This window comes from Cervus elaphus, chromosome 5, assembly GCF_910594005.1.
Source record: "Cervus elaphus chromosome 5, mCerEla1.1, whole genome shotgun sequence".
Classification (NCBI taxonomy): Eukaryota; Metazoa; Chordata; class Mammalia; order Artiodactyla; family Cervidae; genus Cervus; species Cervus elaphus.
Genome location: NC_057819.1, coordinates 56455399 through 56468648, shown reverse-complemented (window position 1 = coordinate 56468648; position 13250 = coordinate 56455399).

Here is a 13250-nt window from a genome sequence, read left to right as displayed (position 1 = left end):
TCTGGCAGTGAGGAAATGACTGCCTTTCCTGAGAAAACTACCTCAACCACTCCACAGTTTATAACAGAGAGAGAGATTTCACTTTGTGAATAGAAGGTAGATTTGGCTAAGACCCAGCTTCCCTTGGGCTTTCCAGGTGGCACGACTGATAAAGAACCTGCCTACCACTGCAGGAGACATAAGAAACACTGGTTCAATCCCTGGATAGGGAAGGTCCCCTGGAGAAGGGCATGGCAACCCACTCCAATATTCTTGCCTGGAGAATCCCATGGACAGAGGAGCGTGGTGGGCTACAGTCGATGGGGTCACAAAGAGTCAGATGCAACTTAGCACACGCACATGCACCGTTACTTGATTCTCCCACCTTTACCACCATGAATGATGGAGGGGAACAGGTGTGAATCCACGATTCCTTTGTTCTCTATGATTCCACTGACAGAGGAGGAACATATTTAGATGGGTCGTTGAAGGCTGAGATTGGGGAAGCGTTAAAAAAAGAGGGGGGGCAGAACAAGCAAAACCAAGAATAGCATGAGCTGAGATGGTAAGGCTTATAAAATGTTGATTTCTTGGTCTGTTTGGCTGTGTCCCATTCAACTCTGGACCAGCCACTTCATGGTGGGCATATTCTACATCAGCTATCACGTGTCTCCATCTTCCTTGAAGAATAAGATCAAGACAGTGAGTACCAGAGGAGTAAAAGTTCCTATTCCTGAGGGCCAGAAGATAGTTCTGGGTTCTTGTCTTGGGACCTTTTTCTTTTTCAGTTGCTTAACTTGGGCAATGCCCTTAGCTATCAAGGGAGGACAGGTCAACTCATGGCCTTATCTGGCCTTCAGTATTAGCATCTGGTTTCCAGTGTCTACCTGTATCTAAAGGTAACATGATAACCTCATAACACCACAAATACTGGGGAGGTTGCCTCATTACTGAGAAAGTGACATTGGAACTCACTGAGCTGTTGGACACTCTTCTGTAGAACAGAGCTAATAAGACCAGTGTCTCAAATTAACTGTCAGGATTAAATGAGCTATATAAGCAAAAATTCTGTATACTGATGTATCATATTGTGGGGAGAGAGGAAATTAGCCAAGATGGCATGGTCAGGCTCTCTCACCCCACGTTTTGTAAATAATGACTAAGGAACAGCTGAGATCATTTACAGCACCGCGCAGGCGCGTCACGAGGTGCTCGCTTGGTCACAGGCTATGTTGCGCCGATCGCCTGTATGAGCTCCACCTAAAAAAGAGTTACGTTATGTTACATTACTGCTGCGTCATGGCTCTGTCCATTGGGTCAGCCATGGGAGGAGCGGAGATAGCGTGTCTACCGCTATGGCTGCTGCATCAGCCAGCAGAGAATGCTGTTATGGCCGCCGTGTCAGCCAGGAGAGAAATTGTGTTGTGTTAGGTTATGCTATGGTTGCTGCGTCAGCCAGGAGAGAAGAAATGCGTCTGCAGTTCCGACAGTTCCTCCCCAAGTTTTCGGCCAGCTTCCCCGCGTTCATCTTGTCTACCAGCAAACAGTGCGAACAGTGAGCTAAGGGGAGACATACATGAATTGAAATCGCCATTGTCCCTCCAATAAATTCTTTCCTTACCTTCTACTGGTGAACCTAACCAAGGCTTTTTTGTTTCTAATTTTTATATGTCTATATCTTGTCTTTGGAACTGGCTTGCCAGTATCTTGAAGATGGGAACATATTTTACAGCCCCATACTGTGTATCACATACCGTAAACACTTGGTACACAGCCGTCCATTGATTTTCTCTGTGTAACCTTGCTATTGCTATTAAGAAAGGGCCTGCACTTCTAATTTATTACCCTTGCTACTTTAACTCTGCTGTGGCATCTGGAGAAATGGTAATCAGCTGCAGCTTTCCCCCTCTTGACTGTATGACTCAATACTGTGTTGTCATTGTTCCCATTAGTAGCCATTCCACATGACTCAAGGGGAAGGATGGAAATGAGTCTCACCCAAGGCGACATAAAAGCAAAGATAATACAATAAATTAAGACTTCGGCTAAAACTACAAAGGAAAAGTGGCGATTCTGAGAAACATAAATGTTCAATTTTTTGCACTTTGTTTCCACTACCCTGTCAGCCCCATCACTCATTCTTTTTTTCCTTCTAGAGGCTATTTTCTGAATGAAAGGGTGGAGGTACACGATGGCCTTGGTGAGTGATGGCCGTGGAGCCTGTTATGATAATGTCACTACTCTGTGTGTGTCTTCTGGACTCTCCTTTGGAAATTATGATGCGGTTAGCTAAGAATCTCCTAGCCATGCAGGAATGTCATGTGCAAAGTAGGTCATCTTGTTTAAATTAGCAACACCCTGACAAAACTAAATTACTTTATGAACGAAATGATTGCCAAGCACGAGTATTTCTGGTTAATTTGCACTTGACTCATTCAAAAGACGTATCCTTAAACTTCTTGGTTAAATGAATCAAAAAAGCATCTACCAATTTAAAATGGGAATGGGTACTAAGACTCATGTGCTTTACAACACTGAGTCTTAATTGTTTTCTCTTCCACGGGGCTCTTTAGTATGCAAAGAGAAAATTCAATCTTGTAGTCAGAAGTCACACTCTAAAGAAGTCGGTTTATTTAATTATGTTTATTGTTTGAACATTATTATATTTTATCCAAAAAATACCAGCAACTGCTGCTTTTGCTGCTAAGGATAATGGCTTTTTAAACTAAAAGTGTTAGGATGATTTGGTACTTTCCTCTTTTGTGCCATCATCTTTCCCACCATGATCCTGCTTCTTACACTGTTTTGCAATTGTTTTTGCAACTGTTTTTATTTTGTTATCCCTTCTACTAATGAAGGGGCGTGTCCATGTTTTATTCCTTTTGTATACTCACTGGCTGGTTTAGTTCCTGTCTCTTTTTACCTGAAATTTTCTCTATAAGCTAGAGGAAATGGAAGTAGCTCCAGCATCCTTCAGTGCCAGAACTTAAGGCAAGAGATTCAGGATACATACAATGAACACATAGCTATAATATGGGCAAGGTAGAACTAAGGTTTTGGAATAAGGAGCTGTGGAAATCCTAACTCAGGACTTGAAATCAGTCATCCTTCCATCCTATGATAAGGCCTTCGGAGAGCTCATGGGGAAAGAGTTCAAAGGACCACAGACTCCCACAGGTGTGGGGTGAGGATAGAGGAAAACTTCCGAAGAATTCACAGCTTCATGGCTCATGAGTAAAGATCTCGCTGAGTAAAAATCCACCTGCAATGCAGGAGACACGGGAAACTTGGGTTCAATCCCTGAGTCAGGAAGATCCCCTGGAGGCGGAAAATGGCAACTGACTCCAGTATTCTTGACTGGGAAATCCCATGGATGGAGGAGCCTGGCAGGCTCTATTCCATGGTGTCACAAAGAATTGGACAAAACTGAGTGACGAAGCACATAAGCACAATAGTGCTAATCCCTTGGAAGTCAACACCATCACACACACCCCCAGAAGTATGCCACCATCCTCCTCAAGTCAGCCAGGCGTATTGGGCCACAGTGGATTGGAAGGGAAAGTGCAGAGAGGGGAAGGAAGAAGAATACACCTAGCCCAAGCTGGACCACTTCAATTCTCTATCACAGAAGTCTGACTCTTGGTTTCAGACACATTGTGTTAGTCTCTGCAGTGGCTGAAAGTGAGATGATGTAAACCAGGAAGTTCAGGGCAGCCATCTTTGCAGACTAAGAAGGGACAGGTGGAGGGCTTGGAGGAAAAAATAATATGGATATGAAGAGAGTTGAGAGAGTGAGAGAACGCTTCTTGGCTTTTGAAAGCTTTCTAATTACTGGTTTTAGCCTGTTAAGAGGCCCTGTTTCCATAAGGTATGTCTGACTCATTTCAATACAATTTCTCTTTCAGATGAAGCTATTTTGTGTTAATATCTTGACCAAAAAAGGGGGGAGAATTCAAGGCTCTGCAACTGACTCAGCAGATCTAAAGGACAGGGGCCAAATCCTTCCTCATATTTCATGTTTTCTTTTGGTTCTTTATTTCTTTATAATTTTTTATAGTCAATTCAGAGCATGCCATTTTTACATTTATCCTTTCTAAGGCTTCCCTGATGGCTCAGGTGGTGAAGAATCTGCCTACAAAGCAGGAGACCCGAGTTCAGTCCCTGGGTCAGGAAGATCCCTGGAGAAGGGAATGGCTACCCACTCCAGTATTCTCGCCTGGAGGATTCTATGGACAGAGGACTCTGGCTGACAACTGTTTTCAAATTATGTTCTGTTACAGTAGCATTTTCTAGAGCACTGCATGTCTAGTGCATTACTCAAGTTCTTGGAGTGCTTTACAAGCTCATTAACTACCCCCAGGGGCTGAAGTCTACTTGTGTAACTAGGAGTTCCCCTGTTGTCTATAGGAAACTCAGGCTTGTGAATAGTGAAGCAAAGATGAGTTTGGAATCTTGTCCCAAACCCGTCTCTTTCTCTAGAAAGGCCAGAAGTTAAGGACAGTCCTTGGCAGGAGTGAATTCCAAATTTGTCTGTAAATTGAACAGTAAAAAGTAATTGATGATTACTTTTCTATAACAATAAGTGCAAGTAATCAGATCCTAGAAATTACTATTGGGATGACTTATTGAAATTTTTTTCCTGTTAATGATCTGGAAGAAAAATAAATGACTGATGAGATCCCCAAGTTTGCAGATCACACAAAATTCTTCCAGAGAAGTGATATGTTAGAACATCAAAAATTTCAGGTCTATAGTTACAGCATGGTAATATATTTGGGAAAGATATCTTTCACAATTTGAAGACTCTGAGCTCTAGTTATAGCTCAGAAGAGAGATCTGGAAATGTCCCAAATGGAACTCAGCACTCTTCTAAATTAGGGTTCAGATTTTCTCATTTTTTTATGTTTGTAGCTAACATACATTTTTAGTCTATGTCAGAGAGTATGCTATATGCCTTCAATACATAATCCCATTTAATTCATGAAACTGTCCAGTGAATCAAGTTCAACTATCCCCATTTTATTCATAAAGGCAATTCACTTGTGTGAGTTCCTCATATGTGTTGAGAGACATGAAGAGTTAAGCTATGGATGAAACTACATTCATTTCTTCATCTTTTAGTACATTTGCATGTTCCCTAGGTAGCAGACTAGCCTAGAGTCTTGAAGTACACTGATGAACAAAACAAAACAGAAAAGGTCTATGTCCTTATGTAGCATATACTGTAACGAGAGGAGACAGAAAGCTAACAGTACATACAGTAAAATGATAAATTATCTGGCACTTTAGGAAGTGACGAATTTCAATGGGAAAAGGGAAAAAACAAACATATAGCGGGTAAAGAGGAACAACACTGCGAGGCTGATGGGAAAGTGAGTAGCGATTAAATGGGGTAGTCACAGAGTAGGCCTCAACAAAAAAGAACAGTTGCTCAAAGATTTACAGAAGTGGGGGTTGCCTACATAGATGTCTGGGGAACAGCATTTCAGGCATAAGTGAAAATAGTGCCAAGCCTCTAAGGCAAGAATGTGCCTTGTGTGTTCAAGGAAAAGCAAAAATGTCAGTGGGATGGGACTGGAATGAAGCCGGAGAGGTAGAGTTTGCATCGTGGCGCTTCCTGAAGGCTGTCGTAAGACTTTTTAGTTATACAAAGCCTGACAACTATGTTTTCTGCTTCAGCCATTTTTTTTTTTTTCTTCTTCTGATATTCTGGTGATGTAAGCAGGGAGAACAAAAGTATTAGTTGCTTAGTCATGTCTGACTCTTTGTGACCCCATGAACTGTAGTCCACCAGGTTCCTCTGTCCATGGGATTCTCCAGGCAAGAATGCTGGAGTGGATTTACGTGTCCTTCTCCAGGGGATCTTCCTGACCCAGAGATCAAACACTGGAATCCTGCATTGCAGGCAGATTCTTTACCATCTGAGCCACCAGGGAAGCTTCAGGTTAAAAGAAAGACTATGACACAGCTTTAGAATTTGCCCTCCCACCTTCACCCACTCCTATGCCTCTACCTTGGAAACATTTTTTTTTCACTCACAGTTTTCAACAATTAGAAGTTTATTTGGATTTATAAACTGTCTTGATATGCAAATATTCTCTTGGCATTATTGCTGCTGGTGTCTTTTTTTTGGGGGGGGGGGTGAATCACTTCACTTACATAATAAAGTTGATATCTTTTAAATATCTAGTTGAGATATACTCTTTAAAAAAAAAATCTCATCCTTCACCATCAGTGAATCTATTGTAGGGATGATATGTCCCTGAAGAACAATATTTTATTTGTTTTCTGAAAATACAAATGCTCATGATGACAAAAACTCTATTCTTATATAATTAATCTTAAAAATATTATGTCCACAATCCTATGTTTTATGATAGCTGTAACTATTGAGGCTGTAATAAGTTTCAAAGGGCACTATAAGAGTCTTCATAGTAGGGAAGATGTAGCTACTCAATAAATATTTGACTACTTCTTTCTCTGCTGATTGGTTGGTTGGTTGGTTTAGTCGCTAAGTTGTGTCCAACTATGGTGACTTGAAGAGCTGTAGCCCGCCAGGCTCCTCGGTCCATGGGATTCTCCAGGCAAGAATACTGGAGTGGGCTGCCATGCCCTTCTCCAGGGGCATCTTCCCTACTCAAGGATGGAACCCGCGTCTCTTACCTCTCCTGTATTGGCAGGCCGGCTCTTTACCACTAGCGCCACCTACAGGCTCACTGCCCTTTATACAAGATTGGGGTTCCCTTCTCTGCGGTGTATGTTAGCGTCAATTTACTCTGTGGAAATCGGGACTTGCGTGCATGCTAAAGTTGCCTCAGTCGTGTCGGACTCTTTGCGACCTAATGTACTGTAGCCCCCAGGTTCCACTGTCCATGAGACTCTGTTGGCTAAAATACTGGAGTGGGTTGCTGTGATCCGGGAATTTTAAAAAATGCTGCTATTCCTGCTACTGTCATGGTTGTGAGTAACAACCTGTCCTTGTTTCTGGTCCAGAAGTGTCTTGTCTGTGCTAGCAGCCGTGGCAGGATAATTTGTTAGCTTTTAACTTGAGTAGAATCACAAATCCTTCACTTTTCTTGATATTGATTTTCCACGCAGATTATAACAGCATAAACCTTACTTCATTCTGATGCATTATGTTATATTACGTGCTTCCTTTATTATCTCCTTAAGAGAAGGTCAAAATATCTCCCTTTGAGGGTAGGCAGTTTCTTTTTTAGACCAGTTTCTCCTTAGTATCACATGAATTAGTTGCAACTTTTGGTTTTAAATGGCAGAAGCTAAATTTTTTTTCCTTTTTTAAAAAAATTATTATTTTATATTGAAGTATAGTTGATTAAAATCTAATGTAAAAAAAATTATTTATGTATATATCTAGGAAAAGTATTGAGATAACTCCTGCAGGAACCAGCAGTTGAAGGATAAGAACTGAGTGTTTAGCATGTGTCTCTCCTGTTTTATTCTGGTTCCGTTTCTGTCTGTGTATTCTCTCTTCATTTCCATGGCAGAAGGAACATTTTCAATGGCAACCTTAGCTTAGCAACTTGAAAAAAAGAGAATGTGTTTACCCATATTGATTTCTTGGACACATTGTAATGTACATTCCTGTGAAGCTCCACTACTTTGGCCATCTGATGCAAAGAACTGACTCATAGGAAAAGACCCTGATTCTGGGAAAGATTGAGGGCAGGAGGAGAAGGGGACAACAGAGGATGAGACGGCTGGATGGCATCACCGGCTTAATGGGCATGAATTTGAGCAAACTCCAGGAGATAGTGGAGGACAGGGAAGGCTGGTGTGCTGCAGTCCACGGGGTTGCAAAGAGTCGGACATGACTGAGTGACTTAACAACAAAAAATAGCCATTCAACATGGAGTTGAGGTTCACTGAAGGAGAAGGGGCTGAACAGATAAAATAATTTATGTCCAATATAAGTGTGAGTTTACACCAGATGAGTTAGTAGCAACTGAACTTTGCCTGGAAAGTTTCTCTATATAGAGCCTAACAGCCCTATATAGTAGCAATTGCAAGTCACTTAAGGATGATAAAAGATCTCAGGGCACTGGAATGTTGCATATAGCATTAATGTAGTCATTTACTGTGCAAAAAGTCTTATTTTAGCTTTCAAAGTGTAGTGTCTAGATGTTTAGCAGCTTCACAAGGGCAGCAGAAGAATATTACTATGTTTATTTTATTTTGGGATCAATTATCTGCATTATGAAGAATTTAGTAACCTGGAAAAAGAACACAAATCAGCAAATCAAAGGAAAGCAAAGGATGAGTATCCATAATTTCCTGTTTCTGACGCTGTACTTGTGCAATTAGGCCAGATGGCTTTGGCTTTAGAATGCTGAAGCTTAAGAATAGAGTGTCAGACAAGTGTATACCACTTCTTGTTTCCTGGAATTGTAATTTATTAATGTTATTATTAATGGTAGTAGCAGTATATGATGAACATAATAAAAGCAAGAATCCAATTATTTCATATATCATTTTGCATGCAAAAGAGATGACTACAAAATTCTTTTAATATATGAAAGTGATGATGGATGAGCTTTTGAATTTTGTGCCTATATTTATAGAATTTTGTTGTTATTATTCTGTGATGCATTTGCATTTATACATGCTAGTGGTGGCTGAAGTACTGTAAATTAATCTTCCCATGTGACTTGAAATGTCAGTATGAGAATCGACACTTCAGACAATTCAGATCACTATGGCATGGTTTTAATTTTCAGCTGTGCGTTTGACTTGGCTTTTTTTTGCCATTTGGATTTGTGCAAATATTGAAATTTCAGTGATACTTGAGGTTTCATATTTCATAGTTGAGACAAAAAGAAAAAACTGATTAAGTTACTGTGCAATGTATCTTAAAAATATGGGAAAATAGAGAGTAACTGGTGTTTTGGAGCCAGTGCTTATTGACTCATGAAACCAACCTTAGCATCTCCTCCAGTACTGGCTGGGTAATGGATCACCAGGGATGTTCATGTCCTAGTCCCTGGAACCTGCCAATATGTTATCTTATGCAGTAATAAGCAAAAAAAATTTTGCAGATGCAGTTAAAGTAAAAGACGTTGAGATGGAAAAATTATCTTGGATTATCCAGTGGGTTCAATCTAATCACATGAATTCTTAAAAGGCGAGACTCTTCCCTTGTTGAGCGTCAGAGTGATGATGGAATGCAGGTCAGAGAGATGTAATGTGAAAAAGACTTGACTCTTCACTGCTGGCTTTGAAGATAGAGGAAGGGTGCCATGGGCCAAAGAAAGTCAGAAGCCTCTAGAAGCTGGAAAAGGCAAAGGAATGGTTTCTCCCCTATAAATTCCAGAGAAGAATGAAACCCTGCCAACACTCTCGTTTTAACCTAGTGAGCCATAGGTCAGACTCCCAACCTATAGAACTCTAAGGCAATAAACCTGTGTTGTTTTGAGCCACTAAGCTTGTGCTAATGTTTTAAGGGCAGCAGTGGAAAACTAATGACAGCAATTCCCAACTCTATATTCAGAGACATCATCCTGGTATCTTGAAATCAGCCATGGTGGGATTATTTACATTACTGAATTACTATAAAATAGGAATTAGTTTTTTTTCTGAGAGCTAGTTCAACATCTTACAGCACACCATTGGAAAGAACTCCTCTTCATTAAGGTTACTCAAGCAAAGTGGATTGAGTAAAACAAAAGTCTAACTCAGTCACGTGAGGAAATCAACCTTCAATTTGACGAGGAAATCACTGTTCATTAATACAACAATACATTACAGTGGTGATGGGGCACCTTGTAGGTCAGGGGAAGGGAGGTGGGTGAGGGAGTGGTGAGGGGTCAGAAAAGGGAGACTAACTAAAACTTCCATTCATTTTACTCCTCTTAACATAGCTTGAAAGATCTACACTCATTTTCATGAATTTATTAATAACTTGTACAGAACTGGGAGGAAAAATAGGATTGGAAAGGCCAAGATAATGTGGGACTGACCAGTAAGCGGATTTCCCAGGAAGATGCTCTGGTCATTTTACACATTGGATGTTTGGATTTCTTACCACACGGCTTCCTATCCTTTACTTGAAAACTTTGGGTGTATAGAAATCAAAGTTGTTTTACAGTCATCTGCTTCATCTTTGAACGGCTGTCGTTAGTAGATGGTTTTGTTTATTTGTTGTTCAGTTGTTAAGTTGTGTCTGACTCTTTGCAACCCTATTAACTGCGGCACTCCAGACTTCCTGTCCCTCACCATCTCCTGGAGTTTACTCAAATTTATGTCCATTGAGTCAGTAATGCCATCCAACCATGTTAACCTCGGTCACCCCCTTCTCTTCCTGCCCTCAATCTTTCCCAGCATCAGGATCTTTTCTGATGAGTTGGCTGTTCGCATCAGGTGGCCAAAGTATTAGAGCTTCAGCTTTAGCATCAGTCTTTCCAAAGAATATTTAGGGTTGGTTTCCTTTAGGATTGACTGGTTTGATCTTCTTGCTGTCCAAGGGACTCTCAAGAGTCTTTCAGCACCACAGTTCAAAAGCATCAGTTCTTTGGTGCTCAGTTTTCTTTCAGTCCAACTCTCATGTCCGTATAAGACTAATGGAAACACCATAGCTTTGACTATATGGGCCTTTGTTGGCAAAGTGATGTCTCTGCTTTTTAATGCACTGTCTAGGTTTGTAATAGCTTTCCTTTCAAGGAGCAAGCATCTTTTAATTTCATGGCTGCAGTTACCATCTGAAGTGATTTTGGAGCCCAAGCAAATACTAAACTATAATCTGATTCACTCTAACTTCAGCAATATTCCCTAGTCTGGTTCTCTGAAACTACATACATCCAATCTATTGATAAATCCAGTCCACAGGTGCAGAACATAGTAGAATGATGTTGTTCAGTACAACATACTACAGTTAAAGAAGATCCAGTTTCAAAGAGTTTTTCTTGTAATGTTCCATTACATTGTCAACTTTTAACAAGAGAGCTAGAAAAAGTACAAGATAAGGCATCATGGGGAATCAAAGGAGTCAGTCACAATTTTATCTAGTCACCTAAAAGACACTTACTCCTTGGAAGGAAAGTTATGACCAACCTAGATAGCATATTAAAAAGCAGACATTACTTTGCCAACAAAGGTCCATCTAGTCAAGGCTATGGTTTTTCCAGTGGTCATGTATGGATGTGAGAGTTGGACTGAAAGAAAGCTGAGTACTGAAGAATTTATGCTTTTGAACTGTGGTGTTGGAGAAGACTCTTGAGAGTCCCTTGGACTGCAAGGAGATCCAACCAGTCCATCCTAAAGGAAATCAGTCCTGGGTGTTCATTGGAAGGACTGATGCTGAAGCTGAAACTTCAATATTTTGGCCACCTCATGCGATGAGTTGACTCATTGGAAAAGACCCTGATGCTGGGAGGGATTGGGGACAGGAGGAGAAGGGGACAGCAGAGAATGAGATGGCTGGATGGAATCACCGACTTGGTGAACATGAGTTTGAGTAAACTCCGGGAGTTAGTGATGGACAGGGAGGCCTCGCGTGGTGCGATTCATGGGGTTGCAAAGAGTTGAACACGACTGAGCAACTGAATTGAACTGAAGATAATTTGATAACCAGTATACACTGAGTGTCAACTATGGGGCAAGTACTAATCTAAACTCTCTGGATACAGTGAGGAACAAAGATCCCAGCTCTTAAATAGCTTATTCTGATTGGACAGAGACTGACAGTAAGGAGAAAGCCTAATAAATTATATGCTTTGAAGGTAATAGAGCCCTGGAACAGAAGGAAAAATAAAAAGGGTGATTTAGAGTCCTGAGAGGGAGGGTGCTTTGAGTGGCAATCTGAAATGGGGAGGTCCAGGTAGGTTTCACTGAGATGATGACATCTGAGTGATAATATGAAGAAGGTGAAGCACTCAGTCCTGTGGATAGGTGTGAGAAAGAGCGCCAGGGGGAGGGACCATTCAGGGCACAGGTTCTACGGTGGGAGTGTTCCTAGTCCATTAAAACTTTCTTATGTTTTGGACATATAGAGCTTGCAAACGTATCATTACTTTTGAGGCTTCCTAGGTGGTGCAATGGTAAAGAATCTGCCTGCCAGTGCAGGAGATGCAAGAGACACCGGTTTGATCACTGGGTTGGGATGATCCCCTGGAGAAGGAAATGGCAACCCACTTCAGTATTCTTTCCTGGAAAATCCCATGGACAGAGGAACCTGGCAGATTACTGTCTATGGGGTTGCAAAGAACCGGATACAACTGAATGAATGAGCACACACACAAACATCATTATATTTAAAGGGCATTTTTTTAATAGATAGCTTACAGTTGGGTCTCATTTTTGTTATCTAATCTGGCAATCTCTGCATTACATTTTACATGGAATTGTAAGATTATTTATATATAATATAGTTTATATATTATTTATATTTAATATAATTAAAAGTTAAGATTATAGTTAATATAATTATCAGTATGGCTGAATTTAAATCTAAATATCATCCTGTTATTTGCTCCTCCCATCTTTTTTTTTTTCTTTCATTTCCTGAAGTCTTTTAGTATCTGAATATTTTAAAGTATACTATTTTATATTTACTAATAACTTATCTTCACTACCTTCTAAGTTTATTATAGTTGCCAGTGTTTACCATATGGGTTTTTATCTTATCACAGTTTGCATTAAAATGATATCATACCACTTCATGTATAATATAAAAACTTTTCAATATTTTACTTCTACATGTGTTATAAACTGTAGAATACATTATTTTTGTTTTAAACAGTCAATTTTTAAGTAATTTTAAAATGAGGGAAATTGTTTTGCATTTCCCTATATTTTTATACATTTGGTATTCTTCATTCCTCTGTGCAGATACAAGTTTCCATCATAACACAATTTTGCAAAGTATCAAACAAAAGCTATAATATGTATTCTTCTCCTGTATTTGATTATTCTAAATGTTTCTCTATATTAAAAAATGTATTAGGGACCTTATAATTTAGAGTATTTTAGTGATTGTGCCCCCAAATCTTGTCTTTGTCATATTGGAAAAATTCTAATAATGATGCCATAATTATAATTACAAAAACACTATCTCAAAATTAAGGATTATATGTATTTTAGGACCCTGTGTGCATGCTGAGTCACTTCAGTCATGTCTGACTCTTTGCAGCCCTATGGACTGTAGCCCACCAGGCTCTACTGTCCATGGGATTCTCCAGGCAAGCATACTGGAGAGGGTTGCCATGCCCTCCTCTAGGGGATTTTCCTGATGCGGGGACTGAACCTGTATCTCCTGC